The sequence below is a fragment of the Uranotaenia lowii genome, chromosome 3, assembly GCF_029784155.1.
Source record: "Uranotaenia lowii strain MFRU-FL chromosome 3, ASM2978415v1, whole genome shotgun sequence".
Lineage (NCBI taxonomy): Eukaryota > Metazoa > Arthropoda > Insecta > Diptera > Culicidae > Uranotaenia > Uranotaenia lowii.
Genome location: NC_073693.1, coordinates 159,136,797 through 159,156,636, shown reverse-complemented (window position 1 = coordinate 159,156,636; position 19,840 = coordinate 159,136,797). Strand labels below are relative to the sequence as shown.

At 34.7% G+C, this 19,840-nt stretch overlaps 1 protein-coding gene across 2 annotated transcripts in view; it reads left to right on the top strand.

The window, feature by feature from the left end:
* Positions 1–19,840, top strand: part of LOC129755136 (uncharacterized) — an 824,173-nt gene that overhangs the window by 652,267 nt on the left and 152,066 nt on the right. The window lies entirely within an intron of this gene.

Sequence of the window (19,840 nt, the reverse complement as noted above, 5' to 3'; positions counted from 1 at the left end):
CGCATATAAAAAAAGACGGGGATAAAGTACGAGCACACCGTACGAGTGTACGATTCAAACTGATTTCGCTTGTACGCATTCGTATTCGTTGCCTCTAGGTATCTCGGCAGGACAAACCGAATGAGAATATTTGCACTCTCGGAGTGTCGCCGAAATGAACCGATTTATTCTAAGTTCGGTGACTCAACTCTCAATTTTTTGCATGCTCTGTCGATTTCTGAGAGTACGTGCCTACTGGGTTGTATTTTCAACCAGCAGGTGAAGTGAGTGCCATTGACGCGAGTGGAGTTGGATTAGATAACATTATTATGAAATGAATTGAATAACTGAGCAACATATCGACATGAACATAAACTTATTCCTTGATAGAACGACTATCGCATCTGATTTTCAGCAGGCAATGGTGATTTATAACACATACGCACGAATGATTGGATTGTTTTCAGCTCATAATTTCACACACATCTTAACTCTCATACTCATCGAAATTTACTTTAATGTTGGGAATGCTTTTCACACGTATTGATTTGAACGTAGGGTGGATGAGATTTTTCGATCAACGATTGGATTGGATAGCACTATTTTCACACACGCTCAAACGCTCATACAAACCATACATACAATCTGATGCTATCTGCTGATTGATGATCTGGCTCGATAGGACCATGTTCAGGTGCGCCCCTGATGGCTTGGATCGATAGCATCAGATTTCTTTACCGAATAAAAACGCACTCATTCTCAAAACATTACAAACATCTAAGTGGACTGTATTACGACTTAATAACTAAATTACAAACTTTGACAAACACTTGCCGCTCTGGGCATCTGACTATCGCACATAGGCCTCTGACTATGTCCATCGTGGGCTTCTGATGAAGGTCGCTCCCGTGTCGTTGAGTTGGTTACCTGTTCCGTCGGTGGTTTGTAGGGAAAAGAGGCCGAGCCTTGGGCTGACTTTGGCTGGACCCTTCGGAAAACCCTCTTCGTTGACGAGGAAAAGCCGATGATTTTGGCGCGCTATACTGCCGTTAATGCGCGCAGCATCGCCATGTTATTACTGGGCCTTTTTGACTTCACAGTGCGGCCCATGATGATTTGTTCGTTCCAGAACACTGCAAATCCTATCGGAAACTTCGCAAAAGCCTGGAAAAAGTGACCAAAATCATCGTATATCTGTCAATGCTTAAGCTAAATGGCTAAGCATTGATCGAAAAATCGATCACTAGCCTACGATTGATTGGAATTTAATTTAGAATTAAAGCACTGTAAACCCAAGTAACACATATTAAGCTATCAATCATTTGAAAGTTTTATTATGGTTTAATTATGGTATTTCATATGCAGCTAGTTTTATTACTGTTTTATTATGGTCATGAAATATGCTTAGATGCTTAATAAAGATTTTTCTAAATATACTGTTAAGGTTGTATAGAAAGAGTCCTGAAACTCCAATGGAATATAATCTAAGAAGTTTGTTTCAAGCTTTTTTTTGCACATTTCAAAAAGACACGCAGTGCTGAAACCGTAATAAAATAAGGTGACAGTTCTCGATCAAGATGTCAAAACAGAACACGCTCAGGCTAGTTTGCGCATATATGAATTGGAACTCCCATTTTCACACATATTATAAATGTGTGTTCTGTTCTCTTAAACAAAATAAAAATATATAAAAATCTACGAAATACTTTAAATCACCGGAAGTGATATGAATTCTACAATATGAGTATTGAGTGAAGGGTAGGAGAAAAAAAATGTTACCTGACGCCATCATGAGACCAAAATGGCGGCTTCTGCTTCTAATTTCAAAGCTGTGAATGAATAAAAATCTATTATGTTATGTTATGTGGGTTATCCACCATGGGTGCACGGATTCACCGTAGTTTCTGCCAAAGTATGTGCTCACATGCATTCTTTAGATTATTAAGTTCGACACATCTCCAATGCGCGCGTACACCATACCCGGACCCCATGGCTTCGTATGAACTGTTATGGAGTGAATGTATTGTGTTGATGTAGTTTATATTGGAAGAACGAGTCAATCAGGTGGGCTAGTTTTCTTACAGATATTCCAGCATCCGTGTATATACCTGGCCAGCTGTCAACTGATTGAACATTCCTATTATATAGTCAGTTATAGAATGAAACCATCTTACCTGTCGGCCACTTATGGGATTCGAACCCAAAAGTTTTTCATGCCGATACCGGGAATCGAACCCAGTACGCCTGGCATACCAAAACCAGACTCGCGCCAGCCTATCCGCTAGACCACATCGCCGCTAGCTGTAAATGAATAAAAATCTCATGAAATATCCACAATATAGATAATAGGTGGAAGGGCTAAACGAGTAGAATTCAAATTTCGCTTTCTGACGTCATATTGAAAGATGATGGCTTCTGCTTAACTTGAAAATGCTGTAAATCCGCGAAATGCTGAAAATGCTGAAAATGGTACAAAATATTAATAAGATTTTCCAACATTTATAGCATTTGAAAGCGGAAGTCACTGTCTTGGGTGGCGTCAGATAGTGAAATTTAACTTCTTTCCGTTTAGTCCTTTCACCCGATACCCATGTTATGGGGTTGTTATGGGGTTGTTATGTGATATTTAATCGTTTGCAGCATTTTAGAATTAATCGGAAGCCGCCATCTTGGATTTCAAGACGGCGCCAGGAAGCGAAATTCGACTTCTTCTAGTTTAGCCCTTTCACTCAATACCCATATCACGAGATGTTCATGCGACTTTCAGTGATTTACTGTATTTTGAAGTTTAGAGAAAGCAGTCATCTTCGAATGAAAAATGGCGTCAAAAAGTGTAATTTCGCCTCAGCCTAACTGTGTATTGACAGTACACAATCCAACTGGCCTGCTGTGTTTAGGAATGTGTTGATCAAAAGTCGATCACGTCACAGAGTAGTCTGTTGTACGGCAAAGGCGTACCACCACACTTTCATGCTTTCCAATAAAAAATGCCCTAGACTTACAGTTTCAATACCTATCCAAACTTTATCCTACGAAGCTCATCTGATGCTTGCCTATCCGCCTATTCTTCATGCCTTTACAAATTCTTCTACCTAGCGTTTCATCTCGCCGCACGTGTCAATGAACATATAAAATTAATAAAATTTATCGGCGATTTAATCTTATCATCAATATCCATATTGTAGAGGTTCCATACTATTTTCAGTGATTAAAAGCATTATAAAATTCAGCGGAAACCGCCATCTTAGATTTTCAGATGGCGCCAGGCAATGAAATTCGACTTCAACTCATGGTTCTTCCACCGTAAATACACAACCAATCCCTCATTTATTTTAATTCAAAAAGTTTGTCATCATTTACTGTACTAATGATTAACAGCTCTGAAATGAGGAACTCATCCAACGCTTGATTGCTTGGCTTGCGAGAGAAACGACAAATTTAAGCTTCCATATGGCTCTCATAAAAATGGTATTGAACTAATAAGCCATTTATCTGAAACTAATAAGCCATTTATCTGATCATAATAAAGCCAATAAGCATTGAACTGATGAACGCCATGTTGGTTGCAAAATCGAAGGGCACAAAATGGCGCCATGTTGATGGATTCACAATGTCAAGTATTTGAAAATATGTTTTCAGGCCTGTTTTAAATTAATTCCATCATGTTTGCGATGTCATTATGTCATAAACTACAACTTTATTTATTGAAAAATGATTTTCGTGAAATATTTTTGAATTCATTTTTTCCCATGAAAATAAATTTGAAAATTTCCTTATTTTAAACAATTTACGATGGACATTTATTTTACGATACTTTTTAATACATATTTTACCTAAAAATCTTGACTGGCAGTAGAAAAGATACTCACAATATGATTTTGTATATATGTATGTTGGTGTTCACCATGGGTGCATGGATTCACCGCAGTTTCTGTCTAAGTACTTTGTGCTCACATGCATTCTTAGATTATTAACACATGCATTATTAGATTCGACAAATCTCTAATGCAACGCGTACCCCATACCCGGACCCCATGGCTTCGTATGAACTGTTATGGAGTGAATGTATTGTGTTGATGTAGGTATATTTTGGAAGAACGAGTCAATCAGGTGGGCTAGTTTTCTTACAGGTATTCCGGCATCCGTGTACATACCTGGCCAGCTGGCAACTGATTGAACATTCTTATTATATAGTCAGTTATAAAGGGTGATATGGTCAATATTTGGTCAATATCAACTTGACGTATTTCTTTCAATTTTGCATTTAAGAAACCTGTACACCCCTCATTTCGAAGGTGTGTGTGTGTGTGTGTAGAATGTTGCTCCTATTTTCATTTTGGAATTCACTCTTCAGTTGTCAAAATGCCGTCCAAAGAAGAAGAGCTACTCGCACGCACAGCTGGCAAAATCGCTAAAAGTTGCCAAATCAACCGTTACAAATGTAATTAAAGTGTTTCAGGAACGTTTGTCGACAGCCAGGAAGTCTGGATCGGGGGGAAATCGAAAACCGGAAGCCGCTGAGACGACAAAGAGAGTTGCCGGTAGTTTCAAGCGAAACCCTAACCTCCCTCTCCGAGATGCCGCGAATAAGCTGGGTGTATCGTCTACAACCGTGCATCGAGCCAAAACCGAGCCGGACTACCGACTTACAAGAAGGTAGTGACTCCAAATCGCGATGATAAACAAAATACGACAGCCAAAGCGCGATCCCGGAGGCTGTACACGACGATGCTGAGTAAGTTTGACTGCGTGGTAATGGACGACGAAACCTACGTCAAAGCCGACTACAAGCAGCTTCCGGGACAGGAGTTTTATACGGCAAAGAAAGGGGAAAGGTAGCAGATATTTTCAAGTACATGAAACTATCAAAGTTCGTGAAGAAATATCTGGTTTGGCAAGCCATCTGTATCTGTGGCTTGAAAAGCAGCATTTTCATAGTTTCCGGGACTATCAACCAAAACATTTACGTGAAAGAGTGTTTGAATAAACGTCTGCTGCCTTACCTGAAGAAACACGGTTGTTCCGTACTGTTTTGGCCGAATTTGGCAGGTTGTCATTACGGTTAAAAGGCCATGAAGTGGTACGCCGCCAACAACGTGCAGGTGGTTCCCAAGGACAAGAACCCTCCCAACACGCCAGAGCTCTGCCCAATTGAGAAATACTGGGCTATGGGAACCTAAAGAAGACCAAAAAACTGCTAAGGACGAGCAGCAGTTCAATGCAAACTGGCTTTCTGCGGCGAAGACGGTGGACAAGGTGGCTGTACAAAATCTGATGGCAGGGGTTAAGCGTAAGGCCCGGTAATTCGGATTTGGAAAAGCGGAGCCTAATTGAATATTTTTCCTGAATTTTATACTAATTAAACTTGAAAAAGAAATTTAAATTAATTTTTTAAATAAACGATTTCACCGACTTACACGCGTTTTCCCTTGATCAAATTTTGACCGTATCACCCTTTAAGAGAAAACACATTTTACCTGTCGGCCACTTATGGGATTCGAACCCAAAAGTGTTCTTGCCGATACCGGGAATCGAACCCAGTACGCCTGGCTTACCAAAACTAGACCAGCGCCTGCCTATCCGCTAGACCACATCGGCGCTAAAGATACTCACAATATGATTATATCTCAGTAATGCAATCATCACGCATCAACCATCATGGTTGTTTAAAAATATTTTTAAAAAATTTGCTAAAAATTTTTTAAATGCTTTATGAAAGCTTAGGTGATCAAAATTTTTCAGCATAATGTTTTTATCGACAATTAGAACATTAGTGATTTCTTCCATCAGCAATTCTCATATTTTTTCATTACCGTAAACTGGGGGAACTTTGATCACTTTTTTCATCCTTTTTTTTAAATTTTGGAAGGGGTTGCTTTTTCGTAACACCTAAAAGCTTTAAAACACTTGCTGAGGTGAGGAGTATTAAACATGATCATTGATTGCAGTTAATTCAAACGAAATTTCTGGTTGTAATAAAATGTTTGTTACAAAATCAGACTTCGAGTTTCGGGGTAACCTTGCTCACTATGGTTTTTACGTATCTCAACATCTTCAAATTTATTGCTTTGATGCCATTTAGCAAAGAAGGCTCAAAATATCGATTACAGTAATTTTTTGTTTGGACGCAATTTAGTTTTTCAACGTTTTATTCCAAAATCAAATATACTCAAAAGATTGACAATGTTGCTGCATACATTTAGGGGCAAAAATTATAAACATTTTTCAATATGTTTATGCCTTAAAAACAAATGAAAATGAACCTTCATACAATTCCGTAAGTCCTCGTTCTGTTCCCATGTTATTGTTTTCTTTAAATTCAACCATTTAATAGGGTTTACAGCCATTTTTTCTATACGGGCCTTTTCATGAAAAATCACCGTTTTTTTTTTTCAACATACAAATTTAATCATCAAAAGACCATAAAAATAACGCTTAAACTAAACCTTAACCAAGAAACAAGTTGAAATTTCACATTAAACAACCCATTTGCTCCTGAATGCTTAAATTTTATCAGGAGAAATGTTTGTTTATGAGCCTTCGAAAAATCAGATATTTTAAGATTTTAAAATTACATTTTAAGTAACATTTAAAATCTTCTAATAAAAACAAAATTCAGCTTATTTGCAACTCAATTTAAAGGCTTTCAAACGTAGTACACAGTTTTCTGATATTTGAACTTTATACTTAGTTAATGATGATTATCTGTGAAAATTTTATGTTGATCAAAATTACCCCAAAGATCCCCCAGTATACGGTAGTTCACAAAACAGCCTTGTTTGATTTTCCTCTAGAACAGAAGGATGGTTGTCATTACGCTTCGGTTCTAGGGAAAATCAAACAAATTTGATTTTATTTTTAATTTTTCAAGTCTGTATAGGCTGTTTTGTGAATTAATGAAAAAATATACAAATGAAAGAAATGCATTAACTACACTGCGTCTTATTTGGAAATCAATCATTTTTTCGGCATTTCAAAAGAAGAAAAATGGTTAAACATGCTTGAACACTATTTAAACTGATTAAAAACACTTAAACCAAGTCATAAGCCAATTAAAAATCGTAAATTAATAATGCCTAATGATCTCCTAATGATTCACATATCTTCCGAATCTGAATAAACTTTTAATATAAACCACTAATGGCGACGGCCATCGTTTGTTTTCGTGCCAACCGGCTCCAATCTTTCAATTTACAAGTCTTTGTCAAGGTCCCGGGCACCGGAAGCATCTGGTTTCCTCAGCCAATTTGACGAGCGCATTTGGGATGCTTTAACAACTTTCAGTAAAAGCAATATTTGGCCAGCCCCCCTGGAGGAAGAACCGTCATTCAAGCCGAACTTTAGAGTCTTCAAAAAGTTTCCCCATCATCGCCAGAGCTGGGCGTCGCGTTGCCTCGTTTCATCCGTCTTTCCTTGGCTGGTTCCTAGTCAGAAGTGACAGATTCCCTGACTCGGCGTGCATACACATGGCAGGAGGTACCCCGTAAAATTGTATTATCGGTGGGTGTGAGAAATAACATAAAATTTTGACACCAGCCAGCAAACAAGAGCCGGGAGGTGGAAAGATGCCCCTTCTTCCCCTTTTTGGACTTCCGGCCAGTGCTAACCACATACCCGGCAGGATGTCCAAAGTGATTTACGAACCGTTTCCCGCGCGCCGCACTGCCAATGTATGTTGGGCAAATTTGAGCTTAGAGAAAGAAGTGTGAGAAATCAACCTACCGACCATTCTATTACCTACTAGTGGGTCTTGTATAAGGATGCCAGAATTTTTTTAACACGTATGCGGGCTGTACAAATCCATGGAATTTTATATAAACCTACCTGACAACATCCGGGCATTTGATTTAAAAAATGGCAACAAAAAATCTGGGCAAATTTGGTCAAAAACAAAAAATAACTCAAGAAAAAAAAATTAAAAAAATCTTCAAAACTAATCGACAGAGCTTCAAAAAAACCTTTCATGGTTATTTTCATAAAAAAAAATTTACAACATCTGCAAATTGCATAGATCCGGTCATAGTCCGGGTGTTTTTCAATGAAATCCGGGAAATTGGGCCGGGCCGAGCCAAACTGTTCCAAAATTCTGTGTTTGATATCTGGGCAATCTGGCAACCTTAGTCTAGTAGGACCCTCATCATATCGCACATGACCGAGTTTACACACATACTATATGCGAAAGATTTCGAACGAAGTTTTCGGAAACACCATATAAACCACCTTATGGACAAGGGACATGTGAGACATGATGAAAAGCTGAAAACCGGGGAGGGGGTATCAGCGGACTGATAGATGAATGGAAGTTTGTGAATGACGGTGGCCTGTCAAGCTAGCAGACTGGGAACCATTAAAAGTTCACATGACCTGAATTAGATTTAAAGACGCCCTGAAAGAAGGAAATAAATAACGCCCTCGGAAGCCGGAGAAAAGTTTGTAGCTTATCGGAAGCTATTTGTAAATATTTCAGGGGGTGCTGATTTGCCTAAAGATTTAAAAATCCACTGTTAAGGACGGTAGCAAAAGAAACTGAATTTTTAAAGCAGATGCTTAAAAGCTAAAAGTATTTTTTAGGTATCAATTAAAAGTATTAATAAGATATGATATGAGAGAACATACTATTTGTTTTTTAAATTTAATTTGTTGAATTTATTCGTTTTTTCTGTTATATGTTTCTGGTATGTTCTGGCAACCGTTGATGCTGATGCTGATGTTTCCCCAAAAATTATTTTAAATTATGTTTGTACCTAAGTATATCAAGAAAAAAATCATAAAAATACGATATATCATTTGTGTAAAGTTAAAAATGTTGAAAGTTTGTTACAAAATTTAACAAGGGGTTAAACTCGAACGTAACAACTTTTTTTCACCTCCTGCTCTTCTAACATAAATTTACTATTTTTATTCAATGTTGGTATTTTATCCATAATCCTTTTAACTCGACATCCCGAATTCTGGGATAAAATACCACAAAACCCACAGCTAGCTTTTTAGAATATGCACCGTGAGCATTTGCAGCGAGTGGTGAGGCTCAAAGACAAAAAATCGAATTGTACCAATAGATTCTAAAAATATTTCTGAAATTGTTTCGAATCAAATCTTTTTAAATATGAATAAACAAGTTAATGTTTTGATCAAATTATCTGTTCGTTCAAAATGATTCAATAGAACCTTAAACTTTATTTATTCCTTCTCTCGGGATTTTGAGTATATAATTTCTACAAAACTTCTTCGAACTTTATTTGAATGTAATTTAAAAAGTTAACATTTAATGATCACAAAGTGATGATGACATAGTTTCTCACATCGTGAGATAGTTTTTTTTAAGTTTTTGACTCTCATAGAAATTAAAAAAAAACTGAGCAATAGATGTACAAATTTTTAAATTTTAAATTTTTAACTTTAACCAGTATGACGGATTGGCTTAATGATGTCACCCACAAACTTTGTACTGCTTTTAATACCGTATACCAACACTATTGGTGCAGAAATATTTTTCGGACAGTCACAAAATGTTTTAAATAAATATTTTTATAATTCAGTTACCAGTCTGGGCTAAAATGCATCAAAATGCAAATTAAAGGTTCACCTTTTAAATCTTGTTTCCATATTCCCCTACGGGGGACCCCTACGAACTAAATTCTAATTCTATGGATATAAGAGATTTAAGAGTTCAAGAGTATTTAAGAGTTCAAGAGTATTATTCGAACCCTGAAATCAAATTTCAATCAGAACCACAATTTAGCGTCTCAAATTATCATTATAACTTCGAATCAATATTTGAGAAACAAATTATTAATGCAATTCAAATGAAAACTTGAGAAAGTTGAAATCAGAGCTAAAGAAGGAATCACCAAATTTTTAATTCCAAATCATAATTTTATTTCAATTTCATATTATTGAACACAAAAAAAAATCGTTTAAATATAATGTGTTGAAATTTTATAAAAGTGATGCGGATTTTAAATTTCATATCAAATTTTGTAGACAAAAAGAAATTGTCAAATAGTTGTCAAATGTGACAAAAAATAAATTTGAAAACATAAAATCAGAATGTAGATAAGATGTTCAAAAAACATAATCAGTTTTTTTTTTAATGAGATAAGTTTCACCTTTTTGCTAAATTAAAAAAAAAATTACAATGTATTTTTTTTTATTTTTGTGTTCAAAACGAATTTTTTCGAGCAAGTTTTATAAAAATAATCGTAATAGGTTTTTTGGAAGCCTAAAACACGATTGAAAATAATACTAATAGATTTTGATGAAAAAAATTATTTTCAATTTTTTTTTTCTTGATTTCTGTTGAGTAATTCTTGGGTTTTGACCAAATTGTCCGATTTTATCCAGAATTTCCCGGAAATTTGATTTAAAATTTGAGAAAAGTCTGGTCCAGCCCGGTTGCTCGGATTTCATTGAAAAAGCCTGGATTTTGCCAAGGTTAATTCTCATTCTCAAATCAAAATAAAAAAATGGGTTGTAAAATTTTTTAATGTATGCGTCAAAAACGAAATTTTTTTAGCAAGGTTCATAAAAGCAATCATGAAAAGTTTTTGAAAGCCTAAAATACGATTTTAATTTTTTTTCTTGATTTTCGATGAGTAATTTCTAAGTTTTGATAAAATTTGCCCGAATATGGCCCGGATTTATTTTCTACAGTTTTGAATTCAAATGTCCGAATTTTGCTAGGTTTCTACGTACAATAGCCAGGATTTGTACGGCCCAGATACGTTCTGAAAAAATTCTGGCAACCCAAGTTCAGAAGTTTCAACAAAGATCTCGAGTTCCCAAAATTAAGAAAATATGAAACTTAAAAAACAACACAAGACTTGAAAATGTCAATTAATTGAATCTCTATATGTATGTATTGAAAACAATTTGAGAATTTTCGATTGGAAAATAATATGCTGAATTCAGTAAACATAATTTAAAAATAAAATTATATCAGAATCAATAGAAACTTCGGTTGGAAAAGTTTAAATTTGAATTTCTAATCTAAGATAAAAATTGGAATGAAATTTCAACAAAGAATCTCAGTTTGGTCGATTAGACCGATTGAAGCATCTAAAGATTTATTTTGAAGTTGATTTTCAATAACGATAAAAAGCTTACAATAATTTTCGCTTCAAGTTCTTCATATTTTTTGTTTGAATTTCAATGATTTCCGGTATTTGCTCTGATATTGTCTGGATAAAACTCAGGAATATTTTTTGTAATTCATTAAAATCAATTCAGATCCTGGGCGTAGAAATGGTGGTGGGGGGGTTGGTCCCCCCCCCCCTTCAATGAGAGTCCAAAAAAGCAAGCGAGGTATTCTGCTCTACACTTTACACTACAATTTTGAAATCATAATCACATTATTATTACAGAGTAAGGTTATTCAAGTGTAACAATCTAGACTAAAAACTTATGCCAAAACCTCAAAAACCCATCGCAAGCTCAAAATTTTGCAACAGTGTTTCAAAATTGTCTCACTTGTTCATTAAAATTCAGGTCCAAATATTCAATTTTAAATTAAATTAAACCCATTTCGGAGGTTCTGTTTCCATATGCTCATAACCAAAGATGTATTTCTATTTTCGTATTTCGTATTCTGTAACCAGTTTAGGATTCTTGATTTTCAGTTCAAATAATCAAAAGAAATTAGAAATGAAAAGCTGCTTTGAAATCCCTGTTCAAATTTGGTTTTGCATTTCATATCAAATTTGAACATGTTTCTTTAAACTTAATTCTTAATCAAAATTCAAACATTTGAAGCTTCTAAATGGTGATCTAAATTGAAAACTCAGATTCAGATTCATCATTTGAAATTCATATTTTTATATGAGTTCACAAAACAGATAAAAAAATAAATAAATAAATAAATGATTTATGCATGAGGGCTTAAAAACTGGGCTCATAGAATTCCGATCTGGAATTAAAATTCAGAAATCGTATTTTTGGTACAAAATGCACATTTACAATTTAGCAAAGTATTTAGCTTTTAAAGGAGTTTTACAACCAGCATAAAATTGTCGAGGAATTCAAGAGATCATTAACTTTAAAGTTTCCAATTTCAAATTTTTAATCAAAATTAGTTTGTACAGTTCAGCCGAAAATCACAAATATAAAGAAGAATTTGAGTTAATTTTCTAAGTTTTGTTTTATGAAAAAACCCCTAATTTTATCTAAAAAACCACTGCATTTTCATTGTGGAATTGATTCTTTATGAAAAATATGTGCTCTTGAAGAAACATGTACCTGATCTTCACCGTAAAAATTTCGCGGTGTATTGTTCAACATATTTTATATTGCAGTTTTTTTTAAAAGCTAAATTTCAAGCTCAAATCAAATATTAGGTTAAAAATATTTGAATTTGCAAAAGAGTTTGGAAGATTCGGCTTGTTTCATTAGAGTACAGAATAAGTTTCGTTAAGAAATTGAATTCTCTGTAACAAAAACATATTTTATGCTCAAATCAAATAAGTTTGATCTACAAGAGTTATAAGTAAATTCAAAGAGTTTAATCATCGATGGAAGAGAATTTCATATTTTGTTACTGAAGGTTTCATTATAAAATTTAAGTTTACCTTTAAGGTTTAGTACCAATTTTCTAAAGTTACGATTAAATAGAAAAACTATTAATGTAAAAATACTTAAAAATGAATCATATACCTAGTTACAAACATTTTTTTTATTCGTGCATTGTTGGGCAAAAAACCATGGATAAAAATCAATCACCAACAATATTCCTTGGAATTGTGCAAGACATTCGAACTAAATTAAAAAGGGAGATGTTTTTCTTTGTTCTATCAATTCTGTGCTGTAATTCTTTATAAAAAAAACTGATTATTGGGTTCTGTAATTTCTGTAATCGACAAAGTTACTAAAAAGTAATTCAATTCGCCAGAAAAGCCTAAACATATTTTCACTGTTAAGAAAATATTTCATATTCCAAACATGAAGCTTCCTTCGCTGGGAACTCCTTAAATATATTCTTTATTCAATAAATAATAGAACGTGATGCATTATTTATTGTGGGTAGACATTTAAGATTTTCCAGTTTTTTCTGGCCATACATACGGTTGCCGGATTTCTCTGTTTTATCCAAGTTTGCCCCGATATTTAAATCAAAATTTGAGAAAAGTCCGGTCCGACCCGGTTGCTCGGATTTCATTAAAAAAAACCCGGATTTTGTCCGGATTTATTCACGTTATTTGCCACATCCAGAAAAAAACAAAAAAAAATGCAAAGGATTTTTGGAAGCCTAAAATGCAATAAAAAATCTGCTAATAAGTTTTGATGAAAAACAAATTGTGTTCAAGTTTTTTTTTTTGTTTTCTCTTCAGTAATTCTTTGATTTCGACCAACACTTTCGAAATCAAATGCCTGGATTTTGCCAGGTTTTTCGTTAAAATATCCCGGATTTGTTCTCCTGATATGTGCTGAAAAAAATCATGCAACCTTAGGCCACAGAGAACAGACGAACAAGCTCGAATAAAAAATCTTCAAAAAAGTGTGTAAAATTTCAAATGCTGACATTCAAAAACTACGTTGAAAATTGACTTGAAACAGTACCATCTATTGCGCTGTTCAAAAATTACCAATCAAATTTTCAAGTGCCAGGTTTTCGAAAAGGCGTAATCGTAAATGAACTCATTAATAACTAAACTAATGCCGCTGTAAAATAAACGGGTTTTATTGCTAGATAAATGCAAAAAGAGTTACTTTTGACTGGATAGAATTTCACTTCCTTTGTTTTATACGGTTTTTACTAATTGACTTTTTTCGGTGAGTGAAACAACTTTTCTTTTAAAATTTACAAAACGTTTCGGGTTACTTTTCTTCACCCATCGTCAGATTTACCCCAAAGTAAACCGAAACGTTGCGTAAATTCAAAAATTAAAAGAAAATTATTTCACTCACCGAAAAAAGTCAATAAAAAACCGTTTAAATAGTACCAGAGATAACTTTTTTTTTAATTCCTTTTTTTTTACACTACTGAGGCAGTCAAAATAACTAACAGTTTTTCAATAAGTGTTTGATAGTACTTTGAAATAAACAAGGTAGACTTTTCCGCTCTCTCTAAACGTATTGGTAAGAGAACCCGAAAAAATAATTATGGAAAAAACTGGCAAATGTCTGAAATTAATCAGAAAATCACATTTTCCTTAAAATTTATAAGCACTAAAATTATGAGAAAAATACGTAATGCTGCATTTTAATGCAACAAACAATATTTGAGTTATCGACACAGCTAAAAGTAATATGCAATAGGCTTTTCGTCAATCTAAAATCAAAATTGGTGATATTTTTACCTTGTGTGACCTTTTTTTTTGTGCGATTGGAATAAAATTTTAAATAAACGGACTTTTCATTACAAAAATATAAAGTTTATTTGACCATATATTAAGTTTTTAACATAGGAAGAATATATTACACTAGCTGAACCAGTGCGCTTTGCTACACCTTCCAATTTTTTTTTGAAATTTGTAGAACCTTGTTATTTAACTTTTCATTTATTTGCATGAAATTCCAAATTCAATTTCAAAATCTTCAAAAGGTTTTTTCAAAATTAAATTGCAATTATTTTTTTTATTTTGAAATCTTAATTATTTTTTTTAATCCATGTTTTAATCCTTTTTATAACTCTGTATTTCTTTGCTTCATGTGATTATAACTTTATATATGGGATCTTTGCTGTCTCTTTTAAATGTTGAGACTTGAGAGGGTCTAAAACTATCCCAGAAACATTTTATGTAACAAAATTACGTCACGGGACACTTATTTTACATATCCGTTTATTATCCAATTGTGTGAGTGACTCCCCACCTCATTCCTTTATCTCTAAAGGAAGGAGGGGGGTTCATAATATAAGAGTAATTTAAAAAAATGGGTGACCCTCTCCCATTTTCTATTTCCACTCTGGCAGGAGAAGGGGATCTCAAACAATCGAAGAAACATTATTCGTATACAAATATGCTCCCATGTAAATTTGGTTCCATTTTGTTGATTACTTATCGAAATATTAAAAACTTGTATGAATGACCCTCTCCTCCCACTTTTTCTCGTTCCACTGAATCAACCTACGGAAAAATATTGATTGGGCTTGAATACCCCCTCATGCCAAACTTGGTTTCGTTTTCTTTATTAGTTGTCGAGTTATGCAATAAAATTAGTATCGGAGTCCCTACCTGCCTATCCCCTACCTGGAATGAGGGAATCTAGATCGAATATTCCGTGTATTCAAATACACTCCAATGCCCAATTCTGTTCCATTTGCTCGATTGTATGATTGTGTCCATGTCATGTTTGGTTCCAATTGTAAGATAAGTTCTTGGTTTATGCAAAACAACGTATCCAAATGCTTACCAATGCCAACGTTGTTTTCATTTGCTCAATTAGTTCTCGAGTTATGCGAAAAATTGTAAAGGAGCCCCTCTCTCTCTTTCCTATCACGCAACTGGAAGGAGGCAGAAAAACCAAATACTCACAGAAGCACTCCTTGTGCTCAAATACCCTCCCAAGCCAGATCTCGTTCCATTTGCTGGGTAAATTCTCGAGTGATGTAAAAATTGTATGGGAGCACCCTCCTCTCGTAAGATTTTCCGACATGAAGAACGGAGGGTTCTAGAAATATCATAGAATCATTTCTCGTAATAAAATACCTTCTCAAGCCCAATTTGGTTCCATTCGCATGATATTTTTTCCAGTAATGCTGAAAATTGTAAAGGAGCACCCTTCCCACTTTCTATCTCCTCACTGTAAGGAGGGAGGGGTACCAAATATTCATAGAACTATTTATCGTACCCATATACCCTTCCAAGCCAAATTTGGTTTGATTTGCTCGAATAGTTTTCAAGTTATGCAATGAAAAAAGAGTTAAAGGCCCCCCCTCGTCCTTTTTGTATCTCCACTGGAAGGAGGAAAGGGTCTGAAATAATCATAGAACCATTTCTCGTACTTCACTACCCTCCCATTCAAAATCTGGTTCCATTATTTTGATTAGTTTTCCAGTTAAACATAAAATTGTAAGGCAGGCCCTCTTCTCCATTCCCATCTTCCCACTGGAAGAAGGAAGTGGTACCAAATATTCTTAGAAACATTCCTCGTACCCAAGTACCCACCCATGCCAAGTTTGGTATGATTTGTATTATCAGTTCTCAAGTTATGGAGACTTATTACTTTTATATAAGACACCCCCTTTCTTTTCAGGAAGAGGGAGGGATCCCAAACTACTATAGGAACCTTCCCCAGCATCTCATACACTCATATCCCAAGTTTCACACAAATCGGTTCAGTAGATTTCGAGTGTATAGGGAACAGACAGACAGGCAGACAGAAATTCATTTTTAAAGATTGTTCGATTTCAAGAGAAAAATGAAAAGCGATGATTATTATTATTATTATTATTTTTTTTTTAATGTTCATTATTTACGGCTCAGATCCGAAAATCTAACGCAAAAATGGTTCCCAATGAGCGTGAAGAATCAATCATAAATTTGAAGCATTTACAAATGATTCGAATGGCTATCGATGGAGAAATTAAGAATGTTGATTGCAATTCTATATAAAAAAGCCAAATTTTCATAACTATTTTTGTTAGTATGCAAGCATACTGTGTACATACACAGAGCTTTTAAGTGAGGTTAAGCGCAATTGCCTACCTGCTATTTTCCATGTACTATGATTCAGCATAACGTTCAATACATAACAAGGTGTGTACTTATTGTTTGTTTTAAATTCCCAGTGAACTATTTCGGATTGATTATTTCAACTAAAAAACGGTTACCTAGTACAAGTTAAATTTTATTTATTAATCTTGATATCTCCAGAAAAAGGAAGCTAGTAGTTAGTAGTATGTAATTCATGGAAAATAAAATGAAAAGTTAGTTTAAGTATCGTAAAGATTAAGATCAAACCATTATAAATTCAAAACTCAAATCTTCTGAAATTTTGATATCCTCTTAAATTTTATAAAAAAAATGTTTCGAAACTTAGAACGAAATTTAATTTGAGGCAGGGAGTTAAGAATGTGACAACTTGTAATGAAATCCCTTATGATTTTGTGATCAAATTTAATGAAGTAGTTATTTAAAAAAACATCATCTGAATTGAAAAGTTTCAATACGAAATTCCAGGAGCTTAGGAGAATTGGTATTTAACCCAGATCGCATAACATTGGTCAAAAGTGTCTTTTGATCATCTCCTTATTACCCAATCCATCCAAAAAATTGTTTCGCTTGGATGCAGAGGTGGCATCGGTCCTAATGCATGAATTATTAATCTTTCAATCCTTCTCCACAACTTTCCTTTTATCCATTGACTACTAGGACGTGGCCGGTGCCGTTATTGATGTGTAATGAGAGAACATAAGTTTTGTTCATTGTGAATGTGCTGTCAATTCATTTGACCTCTGGACAATATTGATGGCCTCGGTCAATCACGGAATAGCAACCATTGGCGATGTGGAATTCTTTCTACTGAGCTAAGCCTGCGATAATGGAATTTTTAATGCGTTTGTTCAAATAACGATAAAAAAATGAACTTAAAGGTTGATGAAGCTTATAACAATGTTCGGAAAATCGCTCAAGAAAAGCAATCAGGAATGGTTACTAACTAAAATGATGCTACCTCCGAGTGCTGTGATACGCACGTGGTAAAAGTACCCATTGAATATATGTCGAAAATCAACACTAACTTGATACAAGAAAATATACCATGCCCCATCGGAGGCTACCGTTGCTATTCGTCACGTGGCTAATCGACGGTGATCGACATACTTGGTGATACATTTTGAACGTCGCTCCCTCAATCATTCCCGAACGTCTATCCTCGCATCATTGTTGATAATGCTCGTTATTGATAGACGATCATTAATGTTTCAAAAGGAAAAATCTGAATAAATACCAGGACCACATGTTCAAAAAAGCTGTAGCACATGCTGGACAGTTCATTGCGGTTACCTAGTCATGATTTTGTCCTTCTAGGCAAAGCGAAAAATAAAAAATCATCTGATAGCCTACATAGATCGCTCAGAACTGATACATATCATTTATGATCCTAAAGGTTGAAAGTCGTCCAGGAAGGAAATCAGCATCGAGACGTTCGTTGCTGATAGTCTGCGTCCTTTTTTACCTCATCATGTATCGCAAAAGTGTTTCAAATACAGAAGCGTCGTTGTCATGCATGATTGTTTGTATGATTTGGTTGAAGAAGGAAAATTTGACTTCTTTGATTTTTTGGCTCTGAATGTAGTCAAGCATGGCTCAGTGAAAATGATTGATTTTCGGAACATTGGCTTATAAAGTACTATTGATTTTCAATATTTTTTATGTTGAATTTCAAGTTTGATGATTTGAGATGGATGTGAGTAGTCAATCAAGCTAAGGTAAGCTAAGCTGAACATCCATTTTTTTCGAATGAACTCACAAGATCCTTGCACTTAGTAAATGTCCATCTTGAAATTTCACGTCGTATCAACTGCATCATGTGTCCTTGGACATGGAATATGCAAGGCTTGGCTAAGTTTTTACGTAGATTCCCGTTAATAACGCGTTAGTAACCCCGTTGAAGTATGACACGAAATGGCTATTCATTAATAGTTTATTTAGTTGTACAGTGTTGATTTCTTTTTAATTTACACTTTTTCCGAATGAGCTAAAAATTGTAATTATTGTTTTTTAATTGAAAGGATCAAGAATGGGCGCTGGGTGCTAAGTTTCTAGTAAGTTGGAAAATAATGGATACTTTAATAAGCAATCCACATATGATACCATCTTTTTTCCACAAAAAACATTCAAAGTTCATTCAAAATTCTATCAATCAACACATCTCTGTTTACTTTTTTCACTCATGATAAAGCCGGTTCACGGGTCATTTTAACATCACTTGTGTATCCTGGAGCTGCCTCCATTAAAAAACAGTCTGCACAGGCAACGAATTAAGAGTATCAAATATGTATAGCCTTATTTCCGCTGGCCCACTCGAACGGAAGTTTATTAATGGCAGTGGTATAAATGCAGCACGAAAATCTTCGTCGGTACAAAAATGTTTTCCGAAAAATCAATTTACCGAGATCATGCAAATTTTTAAAGACTAACATCCTGAGCACGCGAAAAGTCCGATCGCGTGTAACAAAATAATTTGCACAAACACGTCACCGTTGATTAAAATTTGTAGCGTCGTTTCCAGAAACCTGCCATCGCAAAACGTCTAGCTTGTCTAACATCTGTTTTCAATGCTGAAAATTTTATTTACAAGTTCATTTGATTTTTCTTCGGTTGGATTTTTTTTCTTATTTCATGAGACCCTTTTTTCCATTCCATCCTTAGGTGTTTTCCACCATTTAAGCACATTTAGACATGTAGGTAGTATGTTACCCAGAATGTGGCGGGCTGGCTAGACAGACACGTTTAAGGTGCTTCCGTTCGTTTGCTCGCATTGATAAAGTGGGTTTTATTTTCCTAGGTTTTATGAATGCATCGTAAATTTTGGTTCTTCTATTTCCTATCCTATTAAGCGGCCAAGGCATTCGACAACTTTTATTGCCTCGGGTGGCGATGGTTCGGGTTGAAAGATAATAAAATACGGCTCCTCCGGTTTAATATTTTTTTGCCAGTGCCTAGGAACTTTTCTTACTCCAAAATGGAAAATATTGTTTCCTAAGCGATTTCCTTGGGAATATTAAGAACGAATGTTATGGTGATATTTTCTTTATGTGCGGTTAATTGTTTTGGCAAATGTCTTCTAATAACGATACTCGCCCAAATGTAGGTAATCTTAGCCATGCCACAAAAAAAGGAAAACAATTAGGTGTTTTTACAAAATGTCTTTAAGTTAGGTTTCTCAAGTCATTGCAAATGTTTTTCAAAAGTTTTTTTTATAT